Here is a 16,580-nt window from a genome sequence, read left to right on the forward strand (position 1 = left end):
TTGGTCTGCTCACCCCCAACTGCCCCACCCCCGCTGCCGACCTGCTTGTCCCCAAATGCTCCCTGGCCAGCCTGATCACCCCAAACTTCCCCCCCTGCTGGCCTGCTCACCCCTACCTTGCATCCCCACTGGCCTGCTCATCCGCAGCTGTCCCCCTGCTTGCCTGCTCACTCCAAACTGCCCCCCCACTGTCCTCATCACCTCCAACTGACCCCCACTGATGGCCTGCTTGCCCCCAACTGGCCCCCCTGTTGGTCTGATTACCCCCAATGGCCCCGCCCCCCACCAACCTGATCACCCACAACTGCCCTCCCCTCTTGGCCTCTAACCGCCTCTACCTCAGCCCTGCCACCATGGCTTTGTCCAGAAGAACATCTGGAATGTCTCCTGGAAGGTCTCCCAGTCTAATTACCATATTACTTTTTTATTAATATATATTTATCTGTAAATATGATTATGATTGCAGATACGAGTAGGACCAGGTCAAATTTTATAGAATGGGCCTTTTATTATAGATGGTTTGCCATGTATGCATTTTTTTCTAAAGAAGTAAAAATTACTTTAAAAAATGTTCCAGGAAAACTTTGAGAAATTTTCAGTATCTGCTTTTCTTCCAAGGAAGTTGTCACTTTTATGCCAGAGTGAGAATGATTTGTATGCTTTGTACGTCAGCATTGGGCCACTGCGACTGGTGGCACTTAGCTTGACTTGAGAGTAATTATCTTGCTCACTGGCTGGGAGGGAGGGTGTGTGGCAAAGGAGATAAATACTCGGTTCTGGAGTATTCATAGATTGCTGACTTTCTGGATTGATTGTGCAAGCCCCTCCTTTTATTGATGTCCACATTCTATTGACAGACATCTACCCTGGGAGAGAAATGAGATGAAACTCTCTTTCTTGTCATTGTAAAAAGCATTTGAATTCCTAAGGTGTGATGAGGCCTCCCAGCCATCCACAGTCAAGGTACACATTTTCATGGAGGATGTTCCCACTCTTGAATAAATTAAAACAATTTTTTTCATTTAATTTAAACTTTCTTCTATAACTGTTTTCTTGTTACTTAAAAGCTAGTTTTTTTGAAACTACTTCCAAAGCTTTTCAAGCTGTAAATGTCCTTGGAATGAATTTATAAATAAGAATTGAGCCCGGCCGGTGTGACTCAGTGGTTTAGCAGCAACCTATGAACCAGGACGTCACAGTTTGATTCCAGGTCAGGCCCCATGCCCAGGTTGTGAGCTTGATCCCCAGTACGGGGGTGTGTAGGAGGCAGCCGATCAATGATTCTCTCTCATCATTGATGTTTCTATCTCTCTCCCTCTCCCTTCCTCTCTGAATCAGTAAGAATATATTTTAAAGAGAGAGAGAGAGAGAGAGAGAGAGAGAGAAGAGTATATATGTTTGTAAATAAGAAAACATGTATTTGATGCTCTTAGAAAGTCTTATTTTCTTTCATTAAAACTTGTGCAGTATAGGGAAGTACATAGATTCTCTTAATTTGAAGAAAGTTAGAGGGAAAGGTACTAATTCAGAGTTCCTTGGGAAAATGTGTCACATATATTTTTTATGTTTATTTTTTTAAATCAAAAACTGAAATATTTTTTATTCAGAAAATATATTTGGATCTAAATATCTTTTATAATTTTAACCCTAAAATATCAATTTAAATATTTGAAAAATGGTTGGGATGTTTGCTTTTTTAAATAAGTTAGGTTACTGGAGTTCTACATGTTACTGGATCACCTGGGGTAATTTTCTGATTGGAAAATTAAGAATTATAGTCAGAGGGGAGGACATGAGAATTTTAAAAGGACATATTCAATTTACTTTAGAAGCCGAACCTCCTTATCATGTGACTTGTTTTGTATGTTTGTTAAACTATATTATCACATAAGCATTGCTGCTATTGGGACAAACAGTGACAGTTGATTCAGGTCATTTGAATGTCCACTGTCTGTTTTAATTTCTATGTTCATTTTGACTCTGTCATATGCTCAGACTTCAGTGGAAGTCATGAGAACCTATTGTTTTTGCCTCTCCCTCCTTTACATTGGAAATATTCTTTTTTACTCAGAGGGACCTTAACTTTGATGTAAGGGATTGTTTCCGTTGCCAATGTTTTCTTCCTTGCCAAGTAAGAGAGTTGTTGTGAGCTCTTCAGTGATGCCTTCCCCAGGATATTTGCAGATGTGGTTGGGAAAAGCCATTTCGTCCCCGACCTTTGCATGTCAGGTGCTGGGGAGCCAGGGTGCCGCCTGGCCTGTGCCCCAGCTCTCTCTCCCTCTGATCGCCATGGCGACCATGGGGCCGCAGGCCAGGCGGCACCCCTGGGCCCTGGGGGTTTCGCGTGGCCTGCACCCAGGCTCTCTCTCTCTCTCCGATCGCCATGGTGACCACAGGGCCTGCGCCCCGGTTCTCTCTCCCTCCGATCGCCATGCGATCACGGGCCGCAGGTGAGGCTGCACCTCTGGGACCCGGGGGTGCTGCCTCTCCTGCAGCCAGGCTTTCTGATCGATCACTGGCTGGGGGGTGGGCAAAGGCAGCCCCAGTTCTCCGATCCAGGGCCGGGGGCCGCCTTTGCTCTGCCACCCAGCTCTTGCCTGCTGCCTGCGTTTCCGATCACTGTTCTTCTGTCCTTCCCTGTTGGCCTCCCATCATTGCGCCTATGTATGCAAATTAACCGCCATCTTTCTTGGCAGTTAATTTGCATATCACCCTGATTAGCCAATGGGAAGTGTAGCAAATGTGCGGTCAATTACTCTTTGTCTTTTATTAGCTAGGATTTTAAAATAAGTATAGATTCATAGAAAGTTGCAATCCCTTCTACCATGATACAACTTAATGGTTACAATTTAACGAAGTACAATATCAAAACTAGAAATTTACATTGGTGAATGTGTGTGTAGCTCTGCAGTCTTATCGTGTGTAGGTTCATGTAACCTCCACTGCAATAAAAACACAGAACGGTCCCATGCATGTGGAGTGAATTCAAACCACTATGTGGCTAAGCTGTGTCACAGTGGATATTTTTGAAGCGATCTTTTCTAGAAAAGAGAACACAGTGAGCAGTGGCTTTCAAAGATCAGTCAGATGGAAGAGAAAACTCCTTAAGTTTAGAAAATATGGAGCTAAACTGCTACCTGGCATCAGGAACTAGAAAGAATCATTAGAAACTTTAGGTGGACAGAACGTGTACCCTAAGGTTCCTTAAATTCCATGCAGAGGGAGATGAGAAATGAGTGGGACAGAGAGCCTAAGCTAGAAACCCTCTAACCTGTGAAGGCATCTACCTGGCCTGCTCCCCCACCCCCAACCGGTGCCTCCTGATGTTTTGGAAACTGCATATCTACCACCCTGATCACGGTTCTCTGAGCAGAGCCCTGACACCAGCAACTGATGCCTGCGTCACCCATCGGGCCAGACCTGCGCGTGCACTCCTACCTACGCCTTGCCTCTCCCTCTGGGTCTGGAATGTTACCTTGCTACCATTGGTTCTCCCAAACACTTAACCTTAACTACAGCATGCTTTTGTTTGTTTTTGGTATAATATGAACAATTATCAGTGTATGAATGTATTTTGTCTCACAGAGATTATAATACATATTTCAACTTTGTAAATTCTACCATGTTTTTAAAAATCATTGTGTTGCTGCATTCATTTGTAGCTTTAGAACTATTAGCTCTATTATATGAAAGACTGAGAACATTCTTTAGAAAATAATTACTAACGAATGCTCCTTTGCCTCCTAGGTACAAACACTCGGTCCCAGATTATCTGGTACAATTAATGTCAGGGCGTTTTTACATGAGCTAAAATATACAAGATAAAATGATCATGTTTTCAGATTTATTTACTTATGAGTCTAATAAATCATGATTTCTGTTTAAATGGTACATGAAGTAGGCACAAACACATAAATTTCAAAGGATGTTTATACCAAATTTTCACAATCCACTAAAAGATAAAAATATCTCCAAAATATATTTTGGGAGTAATTTTTTTAGTTGAAAGTAATATTTAGTGTATGAATGTGGTTCCCAGAAAAACTCCCTGGCCATAAAAATTATAATTAAAACAATTATAATTTAAAAAACTAATATGATAAAATATTGTTGGAGCTTTAAACATAAGAAATAAAGCATTTAACTAAAATTCTGAAACTTCAGCAAATATAACTTTTTTAAATTACAATCTCTTTTATAACTCATTTTATCATAAATAATTTTACATTTAACAATCAAGTGTATTTTTGCATTCTGAGTTTATTATAATTTCTTCTTAAATAAGCAAATTTTTGGTTAAATTCTCAATTTTTAAGTTCATGACACTAATTTAAATATTTTACAACATTTGGAAAGTTTCTTCAAGGATATAAATATGTCCTTGTTTTCTATTATGAACTTCAGCAAATGTCCTGGTATACAATTAAGAACAGTTTTAAATGTCTCTAGATGGAACAAGAATGTTAGCAATGGCTCCTGTGTTTTACTTAATACTGTGGCCCGGTGCATGAAATTCGTGCATGGGGGGTGGGGTGTCTCTCAGCCTGGCCTTCACCCTCTCCAATCTGGGACCCCTCAGGGGATGTTTGACTGCCCGTTTAGGCTCCATCCCTGTGGGATCGGGCCTAAACCAGCAGTTGGACATCCCTCTCACAATCCGGGACTGCTGGCTCCTAACTGCTCACTTGCCTGCCTGCCTGATTGCCCCTAACCACTTCTGCCTGCCATCCTGGTTGCCCCCTAACTGCTCCCCTGCTGGCCTGATTGATGCCTAACTGCTCCCCTGCTGGCCCAATCACCCTCAACTGCCCTCCTCTGCCATCCTGATTGCCCACAACTGTCCTCCCCTGCTATGACCCACCCCCTCCGTGCGAGGCGGCAGAGATGCTGGGACTGGCCTCCTCCATGCCGTGAGGAGCTGCAGGGCCCCCAGGCCTCATTGCCTGGAGTGGCCGCTAGGCCCCGTCTCTGCTGTGCCATCTTGTGGCAGCCATCTTGTGATGACGTTTCATGAGAGGGCCAACTAGGCTTTGATTAGTATAGATTCTCCCTTGACTTATAGGGAATAGTTTTCTTAAATCACAGTATAGATTTCAGTTCTGCATGCATATTCATTTTTCTTGAAAGGAGTTCTTTGAGTATCTAAGACTCACATATGTTAATACAGTGCCACAACATTATGAGATTTAGGAAAAATATTTTTGAGAATGGCAACTGAGTGGAGACACCGCAAGGTCAGTCAAGGTGTGTTGATTTGCCATCTCTGCTAAGTGATGGCAAGAAATTGCATAGCCCTTGGACAGGGACAATTGTGTGCCTAGATTTATAGGGGTTATGCAAGGATAAGAATGTTTGCTAGAGAATTCATTTAGGCTTTCCGTCACTTTATCTTGCTGCTATTGGACATGTTCTAATACTGCTTTCTTTCTTTTATAGGTTATTAATATTAAGTGATATCTATATATAAAAGCCTAAGCAACCTTTACAACTGGAATGACTGGTCAAACAGTTACTATGATGAGCACTGACCAGTAGAGGACAGATGCTCAATGCAGGAGCTGCCCCCTGGTAGTCAGTGAGCTCCCATAGCCAACCTCCCATGGCCCGCCAAACCCCCATGCCACGCCCCCCTTACACCGGCTGGCCAACTTCTTGTGGCCCCTCTCCCTGGCAGGCCAACCTCGCATGCCCCCTTCCCCCAGACGGCCAAACTTCTGCGGCCCTGATCGGTCCCGATAGGGACTGAGCGAGATGCACCAATCAGTCCTGATCTCCAGCCAGGCTAAAGGACCCCACCAGTGCACGAACTCATGCACCAGGCCTCTAGTGTTATAATAATAAAAAATGCTGACAATTTGGCTTTTCAAAATGGTGGCCAAGTAGGTGGATGTGTCTTGAGCTTTCTCACCGAGCTGATAGAAGGAACAACTGGTGAGACAATCCACGGCCAAAAAGGACTGAGGACGCCTGGAGAACAATAGGACCGAGGTTCTGGGCTCGAGAGAGAAGCGTGGCCACTGGGCTGAGAGGGTCAGGAGGAGCCTGCTCTGCATCAAATCTCCGTCCCTGGGGACACGCACAACACTTGACCATGGAAGGGTCCACAAGGCTCCTGGCAGCAGGGGCTTTGGGTCTAAGTCCACAGCCATGAGAGCGAAAGGCTGTACCCAGAAAGGCAACCTGAAGAACCACCAGAGCTGAGTGGTATTAGGGGGAGAGAAACTTGCAGCGGTGAGGTTCTTCTGCCTTATATTTTCCTTGCTTTTACTCACTGAACCTAGTTCATAGGGCCTTTCAATTACAAACACGCGAAGAGGCTGTGGTGCCAGTGGAGGTGCTTTTTGTGGAGGATGGAGAGAGGCTGTGGAGAGGAGCAGGACAGAGAGAGGTGACCAGGAATCCAGCACTGGGACATTCCTGACCCTCCAAGCCTAAACAGCCATTTTTCTCCTGAAGAGCCAGCCCCTTCCAGCAGCACCCACAGGGCAACTAGTGCAGCTGCACCCAGCCTTGAGCTTTACAAGGGAAAGAAAGAATCTACAACCCTGGGGGACTGAGTTGAGGAGCCATTTGGTTCCAGAAACCAATAAAGCAACACCCCCACCTAAAGCCATGACAGAAATAGATGCTTGTGTAAATAAGACTGAAAGAAGGCAGACAAGTGGATTAAAAAACTGTGGTACATCTACACAATGGAATACTACGCTGCTATAAAAAAGAAGGAACTTTTACCATTTGCAACAGCATGGATGGACCTGGAGAGCATTATGCTAAGCGAAATAAGCCAGTCGGAGAATGATAAATATTACATGATCTCACTCATTTATGGAATATAATGAACAACATGAACTGATGAACAAAAATAGATCCAGAGACATAGAAGAATCAAAAAGACCATCAAACCTCAGAGGGAAGGCTGGGGAGGGGGGGGGGGCAAGTAAGAGATCAACCGAAGGACTTGTATGCATGCATGTTAGCATAACCGATGGATACAGACACTGGGGCGGTGGGGACTTGTCCTGGGAGGTGGGAGTGGCTGGGGAGGGGTCAATGGGGGAAAAAGGAGACATATGTAATACTTTAAACAATAAAAAAAATACTGACAATTTAGACACAAAATTGATATTTTTAGTCATTCATTTTATATTGTTTTCCCATGGTCATATTTTTTAATGTTTATTAATTGACTAGAGGCTCAGTGCATGAAATTCATGCACTCAGGAGGGGGTTCCTCAGCCTAGCCTGTGCCTCTTGCAGTCTGGGGTCCCTCGGGGGATGTCCGACTTCCACGAAGGCAGGAGAGGCTCCCGCCACCACTGCTGTGCTCACCAGCCATGAGCCCTGCTTCTGGCTGAGCAGCGCTCCCCCTGTGGGAATGCACTGACCACCAGAGGGCAGCTCCTGCATTGAGCATCTGCCCCCTGGTGGTCAGTGCACATTATGGTGACCGGTTGTTCCCCTGTTTGGTCGATTTTCATATTAGCCTTTTATTGCATAGGATTAGAGAGAGAGTGGGGTGGGGAGAGAGAGAGAGATTTTTGTTCCTCTTATTTACACATTCATGGGTTGATTTTTATATGTGCCTTGGCCAGAGGTTGAACCCCAAACCTTGGCTTATTGAGATGACCCTCTAACCAACTGAGCTCTCCAGCCAGGGTCATGCTAGTACTTATTTTTAAAATGCACAAAATTTTAAAGCAAAAATAATAAAAGAAAATGAAAGAAGCTCTTTTTATGAATAAGATATTAAATAAATTAAAATATATTAAAAGAAAAAATAAATAGTTATAACAACTTACCTGTAATCATGCACAAATGGCATAAGAGAAAAGGTAGGCAGGTAGGATGCCACATTTTTTACATAAATATGCATAATATCCACTGAAATTTAGACTTCAGATATATAATAAATTGTTTAAGAATAAGTATGCCCCATGTTATATTTAAGATATCTTTTCATTTAAAAGTCCATTTTTGTTAAACTGAAATTTGAATTTTGCTTACCTTCTCTCTTTTATCTGGCAACTCAAGATTGGGGACTCCTAGAATTCCAGTATTTTGACACCTAATGTAATCAATGTTTCAGTTAATTTTAAATTAACCCATGACTTCCTTGCTTCATTATCAGGAACACCATACAGTCAGCTAACCGAGATAACAAATTTTATTTTATTTTTTTCACTAGATTTAACTTTTAATTGAGTTAAAGTTTGGGACAGAATCTCCCAGTTGCCTTCTGCAGTTTCCTTTTTATAAGCCTTCCTCTCGCATATTATTATATTCTCATCCACAACCATGTCTTTGCTTATGTAGCTGGGCTTTATTCAAAGCCCCTAGTACAGTGATGGCGACACCAGAGGTGACACGCGAACTCATTTTTTTGGTTCATATATTTAAATGGCATTTAAATATATATAATAAATATAAAATATATAAGTCTTTGTTTTACTATGGTTGCAAATATCAAAAAAAATTTATATGTGACACGGCACCAGAGTTAAGTTAGGGTTTTCAAAATGCTGACACACCGAGCTCAAAAGGTTCGCCATCACTGCCCTAGTACTTGCTCACTATGTGATCTTGAATTTCATGTGAAAAACATGACTTTATGTCTTAAAATTTGAACTCAATCTTTTCCAATTTTTTTCACTTCTTAGCATTATTGTATTTTGTGAATTCACACACACACACACACACACACACACACACATCTATGGAAGCTAACCAGCTTTTTTTCACCATTTTAAAACTGGTTGTAAGAAGAAATATATCTCTATAATTGTTACCGCTCCGCTATTTACATCATAGGGTTTATAAAAGTTTCTACTAAGTAATGAAATGTTAGATGGCTTGTCTGATTCAAATAACCAGACTTTAAAATTAGCTTAATTCATTATTATATATGAAGCATCCCCCAAGAGCACAGCTGTGCAATTTAATTCCATTGAGACCTCCTCCCTCTTAGCAAAATATTTAGATACATAGACATATAGATTGAGAGTCATAACAGGGCATAGAGGAAACAGACAATGATTAAAAGATGAATTTCACTTGCCACAACATATTTTCATGATTTTTCTCCCTATGAATCTACTGCCTTGGGGGTTTTGTGTGGCAGAGATAGCAGAGTACGTTGTAGCTGAAGCATGTTGTTGCTGATGTTTTAAACCCTGCCTTTCTCCCAATGAATTTCTTGCTTTTTAAATAAAAAGAATTCAGTCCTATCACCCATCACACATCAGTATTAATGGACAGGCGCCTTTCTTTCCTAATGTTATCATCCCCAGCCCATACACCTGTTCAGCTCTAGCAGCTGTGTTAAAGGAACACAGATTTCTGGTCAAATGTCACAAATATTGCTATCATGGCTCATAAGAAAAGCAACCTAAGTAACAACTCTCATGCTTTCTTTAATTCATCCAATCAATCACTTGTCCAAAACTATTGTTTGAATATTTTGTTTGTACACATGTGTGTTGTATGTGTGTGGTAGGGATGAAGTTAGGCAATAGAGAGATGATAGTGAACATGGAGGTCACCACTTGATCCTGATGGAGCCTGGTGGCGATTCTGTGTTGACTTCTGTGAGTTTGTTATAACTGGAGTTACTGTAAGTTTGGTTTTGAGGTGAATTGATTAACTCTTGATTCTATTTTATTCTTTTAAAATATATTTTTATTTATTTTGGAGGGAAGGGAGAGGGTGAGATGGCCCCGATTGGCCCCAACTGCCATCCAGGCCGAGGGACCCCACCCATGCACCGGGCCCCTGGTTTCATTATAAGTAGCATGAAGAAACTAAAATAACCTTCGACATTTTTTTGTGTGAAAATATCCTCAGCTAATTATCCAAGTTCAACTTTCTACAAGTTGTGCTTTCCATACAACTGCAGGACAGATTTCTGTTAAGCTTTCCACCACAAGGGTCTCACTTCTTCTGTGTCCAATAGCATGTTACTTTTTTCTGAGCTCTCAACAACACCACAAATGTCCATATTATACTAATAGTCCTGATCATGGCAATTTAGGTATTACTTAAGGCAATGTACTTTTTCTCTTTATGTTTCTTCATTGACCTAAAACTGTCATAAATTTATTGAAACTCGTATAGTATACCTCATAAAATAATCTATCCTTTCAACAAGCGATTTTATAGATACAGCTCTAACATAATGCAGACATAGTCTCTTTTTAAAGGAAAATTTGTATGTACTACTTCTTATAGTTATGACAGATATCAGAACTGACCAAGGCACTTTTTGTTTCTAAGCCCTAACAGTCTCATCATCATTCCAAGCAGTGCCACACAGGCCATCATCAATGACCCTAAGTGTTGGCATGTGAAAAAAAAAATGTTTGCAAAATATGAGTGCCTCATTCTTTTATCTGGAATCATCACTGTCATATTAACCAGAAAGATGCCTAAAATTATAAAATCAAAACAATAAAGATTCCTTTCATTAACAATTGATGTAACCTCTCAGTGTAAGTCCGTATTATACAAAGAAAATACTTCCTATAATTTTTGCATGTGACATTATTCCTTTTATTTTAAAAATTATGCTCATTACTGTATAACCTTAACCAATGTAGGATAATACAAACAGTAAACCAAGATATACTTCCATTTCCTGCTATCCAGAAATGAACACTCTCAGTATTTGTTCTAGATTCTTTTGGATATTTCTCTTCCTTCACATATATGAATAAGGAAATAGATGAATAAATAGATGAAATCCTAAATTTAAAAAATCCAAAACAATCACTTTTTGATATAAAATACTAACTTTTATTTTATCTGAATAGTAGGAAAAAAGAATGAAAATAAAATTGAAGGTTGTAGAATATCGAATCAATCTTTATTTACCTAAATTTTTAAAATAATACTTCTGAAATAAAATGGAAATATTTGAAGGACTTAAGGCCATTTACTTTTGTTTGGAAATTATTTCCACTTTAGCAGTATTTGTGGGCTTCCTGTCAATAAAGTTAAATAATAAATCTAATTACATTTTCTTATACAATCTGGTCTTGTATTTTCAGATTTTTGCTACTTGTATGTTTATTTTTAGATTGTCAACATGTTTAATGCTAATAGTATAATGTGTATTAGGTTTTAGTCCATAGTCACGTTTAGCCCTTGCCATAGAGTTTTCATTGTTTAGTTCTTTATTTGATCTTATCTTTTGGATGGTTGAATTTATTCTCAAATAATATTCTTTTATTTTATCCAGAAAAATACTGGTTTGAATTTTTTCTGATACATTCTTTGCCTCATACATTTGTTGACACATCTAATATCTACAGACATCTAACATTATTGTGGAGAAGGCTTAAATATTTTATCAGTGAGACCATCTGGCCCTGGAATTTTCTCTGATAGAAAGATTTTAGCTATGAATTCCATTTTTTTCATAGATTTGGAACTAGCCAGGGTATTTATTTCTTCTTGAGTGAGTTTTGTTTTCTTTTTCTTTTGGGGAAGTCCTTCATTTCAAGTAAGTTGTTGAGGTATTTTAACTTCAAGTTTATTGTTTTCTTATTTACAAATTTGGAGCCACTTCATACTTCTTTTCCTAGTTTCTTAAGAACATTTATTTGAGAATTTTTTACTTTTCTAATATTAGTAATTCCATAAATTTCTTTTCACGTTCTTTTGTTGCTTTCCACACATTTTTAAATATTGTGCTGCTGTTTTATCACTCTCTTTATAATACTAGCATCACTCAACATTTTCTATCTTCTATAAGTAAAGTCACTTATCATTAACAAAAATTCTCATTAAATACTTAAAAACTATGTAGTATTAGTTGCCTAAAATCTTCCTCTGTTTTCTGGGGCAATTTTTCTTGTTGTGTACATTCTTGTTATGGCTTTTGTTTTAATTTCCTTTTATATTCTATTGATGATAGGTAGACATAGATAATAGATAGAAATATAGACACATACTCACAGATACACACGTACATACATATATATTTATCTTGGACATGACAATCCCTTCTATAATGCCCGACTAAAGTTTTTGGCATTTTAATTTGTTACTGTGTTGCAATCTGTTGGTTCTGGGTTTTTATCTTTAGTTTCTCCTTCAGTGGCCCTCTGGGAGGATATATATATATATATATTTTTGTATAGAAATATACTTAATTATCATGAGTTTCCCACATAAATTGATTTGTTTTAAATAGGAGCCACTTGGCTGGACTCAGTTTTTCCCATGGATTCTAGATCTTTCAGGACCATAATTAATTATTTTGTGGGTCACCTGCTTCCTGACCAAATTCAAAGGCTTTTTGTGTCATGTTAGCATATTTTCTTATTTTGACCTTATTCTCACTGGATTCAACACATTCTTCTCATTTTGTATTTGAAATTATTGATATTTTTGTTATTAATATGGTTTTACCTTAGAAATAGTATTAAAATAGCTAATATTAATTAAAGATAGTTATTATGTGCTGATGTTTATGGCTCTGTGTTTATGAAGTTGAATAGAAGATGACAACCTAAGAATGAGTTACTGTGCCAAGCTGTACTAGGAGGTCAACCGCAGAGCAGGCGAATGGGGAGGAAAGGGGTGAAGCTCAAGAAGGAGGCGAACGAAATGCAAAGTGGATGCAGCTTCTAAGCACACCCCGCTGGCCCCTATCTCCAGGCACACCCCGCTGGCCCCCTATCTCCAGGCTACAGGCCTGGGCTCTGCGGGCTCCGGAGGAGCTGCGAATGGAGCCTGCACAGGTGAGAGGCAGGGACTCAGCTTCCACCCACCCGCAACCTCAACCACAACCTCAGCCTCCACTCCAGGGCCCCGCGCCCTGGCCCAGTGGATAAAGGCAGATCAGAAAGGCCATGGGAGCTCTGTTGCCACATTCCAGGTCCAGGAAGAATGCCAATGGATTGCTTCTGAATGGCAAAGAAATTCTCTTTGTAATGTGGTGTGGAAAATTCAAGGAAATAATTGAGAGTCAAATTGTCCAGCCTCACAGTATTCTATCAGAGTTAACAAATATCTATTTATTTACTAAAGAGAAATACAATGTAACTCCTGAAAAGATGGGGCGTGCTTATAAGAAGCATTCGAACAAGCACGAATTAAAACCATTTTCAAGATTATCCTGCTCCGATCTTTAGAAAAGGAGTATAAAACACCATCAAAATGAAAAGGGAGCCCACTATAAAGAAGAACATATTTGCCAATGATACATCTGATAGGGGGTTAATATCCAAAATATATAAAGAACTCATAAACTCAACAAAAGGAAGACAAACAGTCCAATTAAAAAATGGGCAGACCTCAATAGATATTTCTCCAAAGAGGACATACAAATGGCCAAGAGACATATTAAAAAAAATACTCCAAGTCACTAATCATCAGAGAAATGCAAATTGAAACCACAGTGAGATATCACCTCACACCTGTCAGAATGTGAATGTCTACCATCAGTAAATTATCCTGCTGGGGAGGATGTGGAGAAAAGGGAACCCTTGTGCACTGCTGGAGGGAATGCAGACTGGTGCAGCCACTGTGGAAAACAGTATGGAGACTCCTCAAAAAATTAAAAATGGAACTTCTGTTTGACCCAGCGATCCCACTTCTGGCAATATATCCCCAAAAACCTGAAACACCAATCAGAAAGAATGTATGCACCCCTGTGTTCATAGGAGTTACAATAGCTAAGATCTGGAAACAGCCCACGTTCCCAGCAGTAGATGAGTGGATAAAGAAGCTGTGGGACATTTACACCATGCAATACTATGCAGCAGTAAAAAAAACATCTCTGACCCTTTGGGACAGCATGGAGGGACCTGGAGAATATTAAGCTAAGTGAAATAAGCCAGACAGAGAAAGATAAATATCACATGATCTCATTTACTTGTGGAATCTAACGAACAAAATGAGTTGACCAACAAAATAAGACCGGAAACATGAGGCATGGAACAGACTGACTTACCTCCATGTGGGGATGAGGGGAGAAGAGATAGACTAAAGAACTTATATACAGGCAGTTACTCAGGTTTCATCGGACTTGAGGTATGTCGCCATCTCCCATTTACAGTATTTATTAAAAAAAAAGTTCCGTCATTTTAATGTATATACATATGTGCTTTATGTTTTTTACTAGAGGCCCAGTGAACAAAAATTTGTGCACTTGGGGCCGGGGGGTCCCTCAGCCCCGCCTGCACCCATTTGCAGTCCAGGACCCCTTGGGGGATGTCCACCTCTTGACTTAGGCCCACTCCCCGGGGGATCAGGCCTAAGCCTGCAGTCAGACATCCTTCTGGCAGCCAGGGAGCCCTCGGGGGATGTCCGACTAAAGGCTTAGGCCCCAAGGGATTGGGCCTAAACTGTTAGTTGGACATTCTTGGTGCTGCCACGGAGGTGGGAGAGGCTCCTGCCACCACCTCTGCACTGGCCAGCCATAAGCCCACTTCCGGCTGAGTGGCACTACTCCTTGTTCTGACGTAAACCCTAGAGATTAGTACTTCATTTTACAACTTTTTCTCGGTTTATAGGCAGCAGCAAACTCAGACCACACAGTCGGGTGTGCAAGAAATGTTGCTTTCTTTATTGTTTAGTAACCAAACCTAACTTCAACTTCAGCCCCCCCATTCTGCCAAGTGAAAAAACAAAACAAAATATTATTTAACTTAGGTTCCCCACCCCCTTCTCTGGAGTTGTACTTCCATGTCAGACAGTTTATCTCTCAGGCAGAGGTGCCAAAGAACCGAGCAGGGTCAAGGACATCTGGACCTCAGTCTTCTGTCTGGGCTGGCCCCCACCCAGCTGCCCTTGACCCTCACCTCAGAGCTCAGGTCCATGCTGATCCCTGGTATATTCTCCTCATCTGGGCCATGAGGCCTCTTGAGTCCAATTTGCTCTCTCCCTCCTGCCCTGCCACCTTCTCTCTCTCACACAAAGAGGTATTAGGCTTTCTGGGGTGAGGTCCTCTGATACCTCCTCAGCCCTGTTGCATGGACACCATCTGTGTGGCTGCCCACAGACCCTCCGTCTCCTGCTGCCTCAGGGAGTGACTCAGTGGGAGGGGAGGGTCACAGTCCTTTTTACATGGCCGCCAACAAACAGCGTTCCTTCCCTCTAGTTCTCCTTCTCCTCCTCACCCCAGTCCAGGCACGTCTATGTGCAGGGCAGGGGAGGGTGGGAGGCAGGGGTGTCTCTGACCCAGCACACAGGCTTCCAGGTCCACTGCTCCCCCAGGAGGCCTTCCACGGTCTGGACCTTGACACCCAGAACCTGTCCCTTCTCAGCTGCAGGTCTTTGCCCGCAGTGGTCAAGTCTGTTTAGAGCAGTGGTTCTCAACCTTGGCTGCACATTAGAATCACCTGGGAATCTTTTTAAAATCCTGATTTCTGGGCCTCATCCTCCGGAAATTCTGTTTCTTTGTTACTAATGTTGTGGCCTCACCCCATAACAAAGAAACAGAATTTCTAGAGGATGAGGCCCAGAAATCAGGATTTTAAAAAGATTCCCAGGTGATTCTAATGTGCAGCCAAGGTTGGGAACCACTGGTTTAGAGGCTTGAAGTCAAGAAGTGCCTCTTTGTTCTCTGCTTTCTGGAGGCGGTCAGCATGGAACATTCCTGCCTGGACTGGGGAGGGGTCTCTGGGTGTTAAGAATACCAGGAAGGGGAGCACAGACTCCTCCTAGAGCTCTGAGATGGGAAAGGCAGCACCCCCTCACCTCTAACCCCAGGACGTTTCTTTAGAAGCAGAAGCCTCATCCTGTTCAGGGGCCTGTGCTGGCTGCCTCAGTTTCTCAGAGACAAAGAATTTGATGAACATCTTTTCCCCACTGCAGTAGCTGCTTCATTTGTTTGTTCTCGCATTTTTCATTTTTTCATTAGCTGCTAAATCGCCCCTGTAGCTGCAAACCTGTTGTGCCTACTCAGCCAGCGGGGGGCTATGGGAGCTGTGCAGGGACAGGGGAAGGGGGTGGGGGGCCCAGCCTGCAGAGAGGGTCAGTGGTGCCTGCCGGGCTGTCTCAGAGGATGTGGCTTAGGTTAGGTCCTGTCCTTTGGTGACTTTAGGAGGGGAGGCCGTGTCCTCCACTTCCCACTTTGACTCAGGGGCAGAAGTTCTCCTTGCTCTCTGGCCTCATAACTCAGTGGATCATGGTGGGATGCGGCAGGCAGGCGGCTTCTGCAGCTGCACACGGGCACTGGCCTGCGGCCCGGGACCGGGATCCGGGTCCCGGATGGCAGGCAGGCGGCTTCTGGGGTCGCACACTGGGCCTGGATGGCGGCTCACGCCAGCTCGTGCTGTCCCGCCCTGCCTGCAGTATGCAAATTAGCTACCATCTTTGTTGGCAGTTAATTTGCATATCACACTGATTAGCCAATGGGAGGCATAGCGAAGGTATAGTCAAATACCATTTTTGAATTACTATTAGGATTATTTATTTACCACAAGTAAAGGTCAGGAATTGTTATCTTTCTTTTAATTTTTTTTACTGTTTCACTTCATTACTGCTGTGCATGTGCTCCATGTGAGTGACGTAGGTGCTTATGTAGGTGGGTTCCAACGTACAGTGAAAATTGCATTACATCACGCTGTAGGAAC

General features: G+C 41.9%; 1 pseudogene; it reads left to right on the forward strand.

Annotated features, from left to right (window-relative positions):
- Positions 1-5,444, forward strand: part of LOC132213851 (nuclear prelamin A recognition factor-like) — a 37,697-nt pseudogene extending 32,253 nt beyond the window's left edge.
- Positions 5,445-16,580: the final 11,136 nt, after the last annotated feature.

This window comes from Myotis daubentonii, chromosome 12 (assembly GCF_963259705.1).
Source record: "Myotis daubentonii chromosome 12, mMyoDau2.1, whole genome shotgun sequence".
NCBI lineage: Eukaryota > Metazoa > Chordata > Mammalia > Chiroptera > Vespertilionidae > Myotis > Myotis daubentonii.